Source organism: Amborella trichopoda, chromosome 9, assembly GCF_054954075.1.
Source record: "Amborella trichopoda isolate Santa Cruz 75 chromosome 9, AtrichopodaSantaCruz75HAP2 v2.0, whole genome shotgun sequence".
Lineage (NCBI taxonomy): Eukaryota > Viridiplantae > Streptophyta > Magnoliopsida > Amborellales > Amborellaceae > Amborella > Amborella trichopoda.
In genome coordinates this window covers 31,525,897-31,540,065 of record NC_142344.1, presented here as the reverse complement: position 1 = coordinate 31,540,065, position 14,169 = coordinate 31,525,897, and positions in this window count along the sequence as shown.

Genomic DNA, 14,169 nt, shown 5'->3' with positions numbered 1-14,169 from the left:
CATTCAAGGCGGCTATTTTCCTACTTAAACAATTGATTGAAAAGTTTAGGGAGAAAAGAAAAACTTTCACATGGTCTTTTTGGGTATAGAGAAAGCATATGATAGGGTACCTAGTGAGATAGTTTAGTGGGTGCTGGGAAAGAAAGGAGTCTTAAGAGGATATATTGACATTGGTTAGGGAATCGTATGAGGGAACACTAAGTAATGTGAAGACAACTAGTGGAAGGACAAGTGAGTTTTCAGTGATAGTAAACCTGCATCAGAATTCAGCATTGCGGCCATATTCTTTATTTTGGTTATAAATGATTAACTAGGCATCTATAAGATGAGGTCCCGTAGTGTATGTTGTTTGCAGATGACATAGTTTTCATTAATGAGACTAGAGATGATGTAAACACAAAGTTAGAACTGGGATGCTTTAGAATCCAAATATTTCAAAAATTCATTGGACTAAGACAAAATATATGGAATGCAAGTTTATTAATAAAAAAAGATTATTTTGTTCAGAATATATGGACAAGAAGTACCTAAAAGACATTTATATTTGATAGTTTGGGTCGTCAATCCATGAGAAACAAGTGGTTAAAGAAGATTTTGCTTACAGAATTAGAGATGGGTAGATGAAATGGAGATGTGCTTTTGGAGTCTTACGACATACCAACAAAACTGAAGGGGAAGTTCTATAGGGCTTTTGTAATACCTAGCATACATTATCAGACAGAATGTTAGGTAGTCAAGAAACAAAATAACCATATAATGAGTATAGTTGAGATGAGGATGTTGATATGGATAAGTAGTAAGACAAGGAAGTATAGAATTTAGAATAAATACATGCAATAAGATAATTGAGCATATATATATATAGAAACACACGTAGCAAAAGTTTCAGATAAATCATCTATTCCTTGTTAATTGCCTCTCATATGTGTAATCAACTAAAGAAATGCAAAGAGGGAACAGCTAGAAAACAAGATAGCATAATTTCCAAAGTACTATATAGCAGGTGACAATTCCCAAAGCTATATCTATCCACATACACATTCACATACACATTCTAACCTCTTTTTTAAAGAAATAACACCATATTGCTAATGAGATATTTCTAAAAATTAATTATGAGATATGAATTAAAGAAATAAGCAAAAGCCCATTAATGAGAAACACAAGCCTCAAAGCACCTCACATGAATCATGTGAAGTTCAATGAAACGTTTAGAAAGCTTTCCCAAATCAACCTCATTAATCCAAGTCAAGTCTGCCAGGCAACACCCAACTTTCAACCAAAAGTCAGATTTCATCGACTCTTCAAAGAAGATTGGGTGACTCAAATATTTGACCCGTTGAACTTCCCATTGCTGAAATCAATAACCCAGTTTTTTGAACGTGTGTGCTTTTTTCCCTTTTCTACCTTTTTGGAAAGGGGGCACAAAGCCCAAAAATTTGACTCCCAACATTATTTCAAAGCAAACAGAGGGTGCATCAGGCTCCAACTAAGCCCATAAGGGTCCAAGTGAGCCTTTTTTGCTCGCACTGTTGCATATCATACTAAATACAAATATTTTGACATGTACCATTTACCAATTTAATGTATGACTATAATTTATTGCAATACCATTTACCAATTTATTGTATGACTATAATTTATTGCAATACCATTTACCAATTTAATGTATTACTTTGTAATTTATTGTGAATCAAGAAGTATCAAAAATTAAAAGACACCTCTCTTGGTGCATAAATTTTTATGAAAAACAGATATGGATGCTTTTCCTGTTCTTTTCAACATTTTAAAATGTTTTTCCAGAAAATCAAAAGAATTAAAAACTTGCAAAGTTGCAAGTCAATCGCTAGATCAATTTCAACCCACTACGATCTGATCGACTTCGTTATTTCTCAAGTTCACTAATAAACCATTGTACATGTCACCCCCAGTGCCAGCATTTAAGCCTCCTCCCGGTAGCACGTTTCTACCTGGTTTCCATCACAATGCATGCTTGAGATTTGAGGGAACATCTCCTCAAGAAAGTAAGCAAAACCTGCCAGACCTTCCAAGACATACCACAATTTGCCACAACCAATGAGAAAAATGAATTGTCTTTCGAAAATACTCAACCATGTTATATTCTTTTCTATATCTCATATGAGCTTCCTTTTGTACCATCATGGCAAAATTAAATATCCTACAGAGATTCTTTTTTAGAAAGTGTCCCCCTAACATTTTCTCCCAAGATGATATTCCATCCCATCCGCATACCATCCTCTTAAAGATTACACAAGTCAGGATCCTTACATGGCACATTTCTTAGTCCACACGCACATGCACAACAAAAGAAAAGGAAAAGATCCAAAGAACATTCAAACGCTTTTCATGAATCCTTTTGCAACATCCACAAGCATTAGAAGAGAGGAAATATGTAACATCAAAAGGAAAAAGAACCCTTCATCATTGTATCTCCTGCCCAAAGATAGCACTCACCCCTTTAACCAGCAAGTATTTGCCAAGCATTCTACAAAAAAAGACTGCACATCGTTCGCAAGGAGCTCAAAAACATAGATCTTGAGCACATAAACGAAAACTATCACCCCTCTATGCCATTTTAAGTTTAGCCTTAAAAACTCATGTCTTCCTTGAAGTTGCTACTTGATTCTAAACTTGTCATATAAATAGCAAAACAAACAACAGAAGGGCATGAATCATTTCATTGAGCATCTTGGATGTGAAGTATACAAACTCATAAGGAGCTGTTTTAATAAAGCTTACAAGTTCGATATCAGTGCAACTAATGTAGTATTTCTTATCTTCTAAAGACCTTTTTCTTAGAATCAAGGCGATAATGAAAGTGGTGATTTTTATAATCCTAAGGGGCTTTTGTGAGAGGGTCTACAATTTGGGAAGGTCACCTTTTTTTTTTTGGTTAAATAGGTTGTTGGGTGTTCATGAGCATAGAAGCTGAATTCAGAATGAGTAGGAGCATAAGTATACAGATTTGATGCAGCAAGAACCAGAGAAGGTGATAGAAAACCCAAAAGAGGGGGAATGCAACCACTATACAAGGAGCACAAAAGCTCAAGAACTCAAAAGTACTTTACACAAATACAATAACAAAAATTCGTCACTAATTTTTCATCCCCATACAAGACCTTCTATAGACTCAGTTCCTATATCTAGGTGCTCACAAGAAGTCCCCATATATTGGAAAGTTAAAAAAACCATCTAAAACCACTCGAAAGTATCTAATAGAAATAGAAATAGAAATTACACGGTAATAAGCAAAACAGAACCCCAGCACCAAAGAGACTAATACCCTCTTCTGAAACTACTCTTATGTTAAGGAAAACTATATTGTTCCAAATTCCAGCAAAAGATTATGACTTTTCAAACCCTGTAATGCCCCCCCCCCCCCCCCCCCCCCCTTCTTCTTTCTCTTCTCCCAGAGAAAATTCATCCTTGAGTTTTTTGACCATAAATTTCAGCAAAAATTCGTCATCGACCTTTTATAATTAACATTTCAAAACCACTCTAGTCATAGACACCATCTCCCACTTGTCATTTGGTGCAACCCTAGTTGTGTACTAGCTTTCCAAGGTCGATCTCAAATATCTCCGGCTCTAATACATTATCCAATTCACTATCATATCACAATGTGGATAAGCCATAAATATTTTCTCATTTCCCATGCAATACCACGTCTTTTTTTTCTGATATCAAATCTTTGTATTGTTTCATTAAGGGCTCCAAAGTCCATGGTAGGGGTAGGTAGTACTTGATCTTTGACTTCCGATGCTACCCCTTGTTTGTGACTTTCCTTGAGGAAATTGTGTACATAGAGAAGATTCTCAACCACCTCCTCATTTTTGGGTTCACCATCTTCAGTTTCCACTTCATCGCTCACTTCATCAGGATTCTCATCATATATTGGATCACTAAATATGTCAATAAGAGGTAATTTAAACTCGTAATAAAAAAAGACACTCATTAAATGGATCCTCTTATGAAGTTCTTAGAAAATATACCATAGATACAAGGAAGTTGACACAAATCCTATGCATCACATACTCACCCAACATGCCTCCAAGGTTTGTAGCTCGATTGATCACAAAATGCATCAGTCGATACGTCCTTTTGAGTCAAGCTTGCCAACAATTGTGCAAATAGGGTCTTGAGGGTCTTATTCAACTCTCAAATCTCTAATCCACCTCAAATGAGCCTTCCCCTGATACCTCGTAGATGCCATGAGAATCAGAGAGAGGAAGAAAAAACTCAAAAATGGGAGACTGCAATGGCCCTAAGAGGAAGCCAAAAGCTCAAGAACTCAACGTCCTCACACATTCTTCTTGTTTTTTTACTTTTATTCAATTTCAAGGATGTATATTGTAACTTTAGTTTTAGGGGTTTATTTCTAAGGTCTTTTAGCTCTTTACTTTTTTGGGATTCTAGGGTTTTTATTTTTATTTTATATGCACAAATACTATTCATGGTACTATTCACAGTTACTGTTCCAAATCAATGTTCATAGCCATCGTTCATGTGCTACTGTTCACATGGGTATTTTTGAAATATAGTATTGCTTTGGGGGTATTTTGGAGCCCTAAATGTTTACTTGGATCTCAAGTTAAATTAGGGTTTCATAGGCTTGTAAAAGCTTGCATGTCATATTTTGAGAGATATCATTGGAATAAATTTAACTTTATGAAAGAAGAAAGTTCTTCTTCTCTTGGCTTGATTTATAACCATGTTCTTTCTCTATTATTGTTGATCTTACTTGTTTAAGGTTCAAGAAAATGGTGGATTCAAATTCCCACATTTTCTCCCTGCATCAAGTGGTATCAGAGCAAGGTTCGAGGACAACTAGAGATTGCGATGGCTGGTCGTGGAGGTCTTAGCCGTAGGAATGTCAATCTGATCCAACTACACAAGAAAATCAACAACTTGATGGAGGGTTACAAAGGTATTGTTGCGCAAGCAGGGCCAGCAAAAGTGTGCCCTAAACAAAGAGAAACCTACAAGGAAGATCCAAATCGTGAGGGCTTTTATGGAGAATGGCACGAATCAAAGCCTGACTCAAGAGTTGGAGAGGAATGATGAAGCTGCCTTCAGCCACCCATTCTATGTACGCGCTCTACGTTGGGAGCATCATGTTCAGGACAATAAATCATGGGATTTAGTTGATCTACATTATTTGAAAGAAAACGAGGCTGAACTTGGTGTAGGACGTATCGAAAATCAGCAGGCTGTAAATTGGGATCTGCCACCAATTTTTGATACATACGTATATGATGAACAAGATCTTATAAAAGATCCAGCTTATGATGATGATCACGATTATGTGGTTGAACTAATATTTGACGAAGAAAAAAATAAAGATCTTGTAAAAGATCCAATTTTGAGATTCTAGGGTTTTTATTTTTATTTATTACACACAAATACTATTCATGGTACTATACACAATTATTGTTCCAAATCATTGTTCATAGTTACTATTCATGTGTTATTATTCATAGGGTATTTTTGAAATTTCAGTATTTTTTTAGGGGTATTTTAGAGTCTTAAATGTTTACTTGGATCTCAAGTTAAATAAAGGTTTCAAAGGCTCATAAAAAGTTGGATGTCATATTTTGAGAAATGTTATTGGAATAATTTTATTTTATGAAAGAATAAAGTTTTTCTCTTGGCTTGATTTAGCGCCATGTTCTATATTGATCTTACTTGTTTAAGGTTCAAGAAAAGGGTGGATTTAATTTCCTACCTTTTCTCCCTGCATCAAGTAATCAACGTTTGTAACAGCCTCAATTCAAGACCTTTTATAGACTCTATTACTAACTCTAGAGGCTTCTAGTGAGCCCTAACCAAGTCCCCCGTACATTGGAAAGTCAAAACTACCTAAAACCACTCTATAAATATCTAATAAAAGAAAGACAATACATGGGGAATAAGCAACAAAACCGAAACCCCAAAGAGACTAATACTATCTTCCTAAACTACCTCTGCTTATTTTGTACAAAAACATAACCCGTAATTCTAGCCTAAGACTATGAGTCATCATATCTGCGACTAAATATACCAAATTTAAATAGTATCAAGTACAACTAGCTTTGGAATAACTATGCAAAAGAGAAAAACACAAATTGAGAGGATACCATGTGTTATTTACCAGAAAATCCAAAAAGAAAAAAGACTTCTATATAAGTTCATTAATTGTTAAGACTCTAAATATGTACCAAGCATTCTAGGTAAGTATGAAGTCCTCGCCACGCCATCCCCCCCCCCCCCCCCCCCCCCCCCCCTCCGACAAGCAAACAAACAAAAAGGGAATAAAAATAGATATTTTATTAAAAGCAGGTTGCTGACCCAAGTAAGTCTGAAGTTTCCCACTCAAGTTGTGATACAGCATTGTATTCCATATATGACTTCCAAAGTTACATGGGAAACCAAAGAATTTGTGAAACAACAATAAAAACCAAGATTTATACTAGAAAACAGAAAGAAAAAGGGAAAAAGTGCGTCACCATCAAAGCCAAATGTGGAGCCCATAGCATATGAATGCATTGAGTGCAAGGTAAGTAACATTACATTTTTATTCACCTGGAAAGTGTAGATCCGAGAATCCAGTCAGTGTCTTGATATTGACCTCAATGGTTGAATTCGAACTTTCACTTGCACTTTGGCTGGAACTTTTGCATCTTCATTAACTTTATTAGCAACCATGCTATTACAAAAGAACATGATAACCAAAAACCTCATCACTCAAGTCACCAATTTTAGAAGAACAACCAGATGTCAAAAAAGAAATGAACATTCAAGCAATAGCTAAAGTGAAAGACCAATCAAAAGCTTTAAGTCATTGAAAACAATATGAGATTAAGAACATTGAATGTGTTAGAAGGGAATATAAACGGTGATGAAACCCTCTTATATCATGGAAGGAAGTTTAGAACATCCATAAATAGCTCAACAAACACAAAAAAGACAAATGTAGCACCACAAGAAATTAGAAAGGCATGAAATGAAATGCATGTTGTACAAGTTTTTCTTTTTCTTTTTGCTAAATTATACAAGATCTTCTAAAAGGGAAGGCAAGCCTCAATACCAAAAGGGTCACCACAATGCCCAGAGTAAGGTAAACACTATATGGGAGAAGGATAATGAAGACTATCTGCTCCATGAAAGTGTGAGTCGCTGCCAGTAAACCTTTCCCCCACCAACACAAGACCCAAAATTGGAAAACCAATCAGCTACCTGATTTCCCTCAAAAAAACATGGGAGGCACACCACAATATTTACAAGACTTACAGGATTAACGAGAGCACCAAACTTCACATCACAATGCAGATTTTCCCTATGCAAGAATACATCAGACAAGAATTTCCAGAATATGAAGAATGGATATTTTTTTTTTTTAAGGATGCTATCTTTTTTTTCTTTTGGAAAGGACCTTATGGATGTTATTGACAAATTTGTATGATAGAATGATTGCAATGGTCAATGCCAAATTCATTAACGTCACATGCAAAACAGAAGGGATGTACATCAAAGATGTTAGGCTTAGACCGGTAAACCTGAAACTGAACTACACGAACGTCACCAATGTTCACTCTACAAGGAATAAGGAGGTTTTCCATCTGATTTTCCAAATAAGGATGTTTTCTAAAATTAGAGAATTACTAGGTGCATGGGTTGCCCATAAAATCAGTTGTTAAATACATTTAAATTCCAGGTCTGACTTGTAAAAAAGCTAACTGGTTGAAATTACTAAATGTTATGTGCAGACAAATCGTGTGTGGATAAAAGGGGCAAGGATGGTGTTCATGTACATCTCAAGAACGACATTCTATATCATGATCAATAGGGATGGCAAAGGACATTTTGGGATTTTAGCTGAAGGGAAAACCTAAGAATTTTATGGATCAAAGGGAGTGACCAATGTACTCACTTTCTTAATGTTAGGGCAAATAATCAAGGGTGACAACACAATTACCACAGGAAAAGGCATCATATAATAAGGATGAGATCAATAAGGCAGTAATTGGTTCCTCCAAAGAGCCGTAATGGCGGATTCAAAAAGACCCTATCATCAAAAAACAGATGCTAAGAAAGCGACTCCCAAAGGCTATTGTGACCAGAAAGATAAGTTTTGATGGAAGTACAAGATGCAATCTTTAGTTTGGTAAAAAACAGCCCCTAGTCTAGATAATTTTCAGAAGCATTTTTCGAGGTCTCATAGGACACCGATGAAAAGGATCCGTGGAAGTTTTTGCGCATTTTTATTATAAGAACCGGATGACAAAGGGGGTCAATTCCATATTTATAACATCCGTACCAAAAAGAGAAAGTTGTTAACATTTAGAAACATCTAGGATATTTGACCTGTAGGGCCAAACATAGAACACAGAATATCACTGCAAAGTTTTGGTTAAAAAATAAGGAGCAATCAATCATTTTCTTAAATCCAGAAGATTGCACAAAAGGCAAAACATTAAGGAGTCGTTTGATTCATGTGAAATAGTTTAATAAAGTGCAACAGAATTGCCTTGAAAACAATTTAGAAGGAAACCAGTTTATAACCATTCACTACTAATTTTTGTTGATTAGATATGAAGTTAGTCCAACAAAGACAATTCATTGAAAATAATCTATCTGTAATATGACTAAAAATTGGATGGTTCAGATCACAGAAATAGATTAATTTATTCGTTGTTATACACTCACTTCCCCCTCTAAAAATTGCCACAGACCCACGAGGGCCGTGGCGGTCACCATATATTTTTTGCTTCAAATTTGTGTGAAAAAAATCTCGTCACGGACATACTATATCCGTAATGGACCACCATGGACATGCTATGTCCGTGACGGTATTTAATCTACGCTGTCCAAAAGAATTGGAAGGCGCCGAGCCTATGGGCAAAAATACTGTTCATTTTCACCCATAGGCGTTTTGTAGTCTCTTCCTATATATATATATATATATATATATATATATATATATATGTGTGTGTGTGTGTGTGTGTGTGTGTGTGTGTGTGTGTGTGTGTGTATGTGTGTGTATGTGTGTGTGGAAAAAGATCTTGTCAACCCACAGGCTAACAACTACAATGTCAGCCAACGACTCAGATTGAATCTACGTCCAATCCAATGGTCACGATCTCCTTGCTGAATTTTTATTTTTTTTATATAAATCCAAATCACTTGAAATTTTGAATGTCTATTCTTAAAAACTAGTAAAATCTAATAAAAATATTAAAAAAATAGTTCGAAAAATATAAATGGATCAAAATACCCCCAAAACTTTTCAGGGGTATTTTGATCAATTTATATTTTACAAATTATTTTTTTATATTTTTATTAGGTGTGCCTTGATAAGTAGAATATACACCTAAATTTTCAAGTTATTTGGATTTGCAGAAAAAATAAAAACTCAACTATGAAATAAAGTCGTGACTGTCAAATCTGCCCAGATTCAATCGAGGCCATTGCTTGACACTATAGCAGCCCGTGGGCTGACAGCATCCATTCCCTATATATATATATATATATATATATATATATATATATATATATATATATATATATATCTAGGGAATAGATCTTGTAAGCCAACGGCCCAAATTGAATCTAGGCCCGATCCAATAGTCACGACTTCATTTCATGTTTGAATTTTCATTTTTTTTATACAAATCCAAATCACTTGAAATTTTGAACGCTTATTCTTCAAAAATAAGAGAATCTAATAAAAATATAAAAAATCATTCACAAAATATAAATTAAACAAAATACCCCATAAACTTTTCGGAGGTATTGGCTGACACTATAATTGTCAGCCCGTGGGCTAACAAAATCCATTCCCATATTGATATATATATATGGGCAATGATATCATGCAACCGTTGTATAGTATTATGATGCAACAACCTTAAAAAACCATCTTATGGCCATTTGTTTGATCCAAGTTTTGAAATATACACTCTTTTCATTCTATTGAAGAATCACAAAAAAATAAAAAATTGAAAACACAACTTAGAAAGTATATTTTTAGCCCAATTAACATAGGCCATTCATTTTGGTGAGATGCTTAGATCTATGCCTTAGAAGGATTTTTTCATTTCCAATTCTTTTGGATGGCTTTATTATCAATAGATGAACAATGTTTAAAAAGGAAAAAAATGATTTTTAGTTTATAAACGATAAGATCTTGAAATTCACCAAATGAATGGTCTAGATTCATTTTTGGAATGGACTCATTTTGACTATATCTAGGGTTCAAATTGAACCTTTTTTTTGGGGGGGATTGATTATTGAGATGAAGAGAGTGTGTGTGCAAAATTTGGGGTCATACAAATACCACAAACATAGTTTTCTAGAAGTGTTGTTGCATTATACTATGATACAACCGTTGCATTGGATCATTGCTATATATATATATATATATGTGTGTGTGTGTGTGTGTGTGTGTGTGTGTCCAATTGTCCAGGTGATAATGATAGTATCTTGTACCTGAACTGGTGGCTCACTTTTTCCTAAGTAATGGGAAGAGGACCGAAACATGCCACTGAAAGACTCTACTGAGACAAAGATGGGTTGTCAAGAACGTAGAGGAGGTAGGATGGGCAGTTGGTCCGATCTACTATGGATCGTACATGGACGATAGTTGGAGTCGACGTCTCTCCTAGGGTTACCTCATCTGGGATCCTTGGGGAAGAGGATCAAGTTGGCAGCTTGATGCACTATCTCCCTTCAACCCTTTGAGCGAAATGTGGCAAAAGGAAGAAAAATCCATAGGTCGATCCTATCGTCTCCACCCCATTGGAACTATGAGATCACCCCAAGGACGCCTTCAGCATCCAGGGATCACAAACCGACCATATACCATGTTCAATAAGTGGAACGCATTAGCTGTCCACTCTTCGGTTGGGTAGTAAAGGTCGGATAATGGCAACCACTCATTCTTAAAACCAACATTCTTAAGACCAAATAGTCAGGCTGAAAAGGGGGAGAGCTCTCCGTTCTTGATTCTCCTGTAGCAAGATACTCTGGAACCACAAGAATCCTTAGAATGGGATTCCAACTCAGCACCTTTTGATTGATTTTGAGAGGAGTTGCTCTTTGAAGAGCACAATACAATGAAAGTTGTAAATTGTGATCAGAGGGGAGTTATTGTCTATCGTTGGCCTCTATAGTAGAGTCAGTCAGGGAGGCCCCAGAGGCGGGAGCAGAAATAGAATCTAACACTAACATGTTTTGATCGAATGAGCAATTGTTCCAAAGAAAGACCAGTCCATTAAAAATTCTTCTTGGGTTTCCAACCCCATGCCGGGAAAGTATCCATTCCTTGGTTCGAAATACTTCAATTGGTACGTGCAAGAAATAGGCCAATTCAGCACGTATATATATATATATATATATATATATATATATATACACACACACCCTCTATCTTAAAATAAAGACAAAATTAATTATGAATATTCCAATTGAGCTTCAAACAATTCAACCATAATTGGAAACTGATACTATAACTAAATTAATTGGCCATTATATATACATAAATATATATATATATATATATATATATATATATATATATATATGGAAAATGTTGGGATTAGCTCACTAGCTCATGTGAACATATGAGCCCAACAGCCTAGATTTGAATCTGGGTCGATTTAACAATCACGGATATCCGGTAGTGCTTGAATTTTATTTTATTTTTCACAAATCTAAATCACTTGAAATTTTATGTGCGTGTTCTTCTCATCAAGGTGCACCTAATAAAAATATAAAAAAAATTATTCTCGAAGAAAAAAATGACCAAAATACCCCTCAAAACGTTATTGAGGTATTTTGGTCAATTTATTTCATGTAAAATATTTTTTTGATATTTTTCAAAGATTCATCTATTTTTAATAAACACATGCCTAAAATTTCAAGTGATTTGTATTTGTAGAAAAAAAAAATTTAAACACTACTAGACATTTGTGATCGTCAAATCGGCCCAGATTCAATCAGGGTTGTTGGGCTCATATGTTCATATGAGCTAGTGGGCTAATCCCAGCTTTTTCCTACATATATATATATATATATATATATATATATATATATATATATATATATATATATATATATATATATATATATTTAAATTCATTTCAAAACATTCAACCATAATTAACTACAACTATCATAATTTTTCTTTTCAATAGAAATACGAAGCTTTCAACATACCATGATTATATCCACCCCCAAAACGCACTACAAAGTTCCAAAGTTCAGCATTAGGCTATTCGATGCACTTTTTAAATGATAAACTAAGACAATACAAATTGGCTATTGCAAAGGGCAACACTGTAGATTCTACAGCTATTCTTATTCTTCAGCAACTCAGATTTAAATCCATGTTCCTTATTAAAATATTCAAAATGTTTTTCGGCTTCATTGTTAGTTGATCCATGTTGTTTCTTAAAACTTTCATAGTGTTTCTTTGTCTGCTTTGAAAGTGGGAAAACCCTTGATTCGTAGTCATATCCACCATTCCACCTACAGATTTCTGACACTCTTTCCAAAATGTGTACATTTGAATTCTGACACTCTTCCCAAAATGTGTACATTTGAAGTCACGGTATAGTTAGGTTAAAACGTTATATTGGGTGTGATGTACCATTAAGTTCAAATAGAGACATAGGGTCAAATCAAACCAAGTTCAATCTATCCACCTAGAATGTCCTTCTCTTGAGTAATATGATTACAACACCAGAAAGGGATGCATATAATTGTCGTTTTGCATTAATTACTAAAAAAGACTCATGGGTTCTTGTTAATATCAATGCCATCACTGTTTCTAGATTTAATCTAAACAACATCCAGTTCTTGCCTTCCAATATGAACAGTAATCATAAGGTAAGAACCATAACTTGGGTATTATTCACCTAAGAATAATGATCACAAATTTTGCCAACTATAAACAATTAAGGATTTCAGTTTCATCAATTTAAGCTCAAGACAACAAATTATAAAAGGAATTCTTGTAAAATAACTGAGTGTTTTCCACATGCTCAAAATACGAACTTCACTCCAAATGGACATGAATTTTAGCTCATTCCACATACTGAAACCAGGAAAATACGAATGATTTAATATCAAAGGAAGATCGCCTATGTGCTTATTCGACTGATAACACAACCCTATTGTAATTTTTTCCTTACACAATAATATTAAAGTAACAACCAAAAAACAGAGAAATTACAAAACCAATTTAGTCAGGGAAATTTATGGACATGATAATAACAACAAATTCTAGGTATTTTTCACAAAACAACAACTAAATTCACTCATACATAATGATAAATTCTGAGTTTCTTTCACATACTCTAAGCAATAAATTACAGTGACTTTTTGTTTAGTGAGGTTAACTTTATTTTAATATAGCATAAATGTACAAAAAACCAAAGTAAAGTGGTGTAGGTAGCCCACAAGTGGATGCTCAGAGTACAAAAGAAGTAGGGGAAAAGAAAATAAAGAAATACAAAAAACAAAAACCATAAAACAAAACAGGCCGTGACAAGGAAAGGAGGGAGGGGAAAACTGCTAGGGTGCGCCTTCGGGCAAAGAAGAGATACAAGGTAGACAGTAGTAGAACTAGAGAGATAAGGAAAAAAGAAAAGATAAAGGGGAGAGGTACGAGAGGAATGAGAGCGAGAAAAATCGCTCTGAAGACAACACAGTTGTCGAAAGCCATAGGACTATGTGCCAGCAAGCAAAAATTCGAGCGTGCTTCCTGCTTGCTCTTCTGACAGAGGTACATGACGGATCACCTGCCTGGGAATTGGGAGAGAGGATGAAGAGGAGAGGGGTAAAGAGAAAGCACAACATATGTAGGTAGAAAAAAAGAGGACGAAAAGCACGGGGGAGAGAGAACACAGAAAGCAGAGATAAGGGAGAGAGAGAGAGAGAGTGAAGCATGGGAAAATATAGAGAGAGAGAATACAATGAAGGAAAGGGCGGGGAGTGAAGCGACAACGAAAGTAGAGACATAAATGCTTCCTGACTGGGAGGGAGAGAGCAAGAAAATATAGAAAGAATGAGGAGCAAAAGAAGAGGAGAAAAGAGGAGAAGATATGCGAAAGAAAAAGAAATGACAGTACCCAGCATAAAAGTATATAATTTTTTTTCTCTTTTATT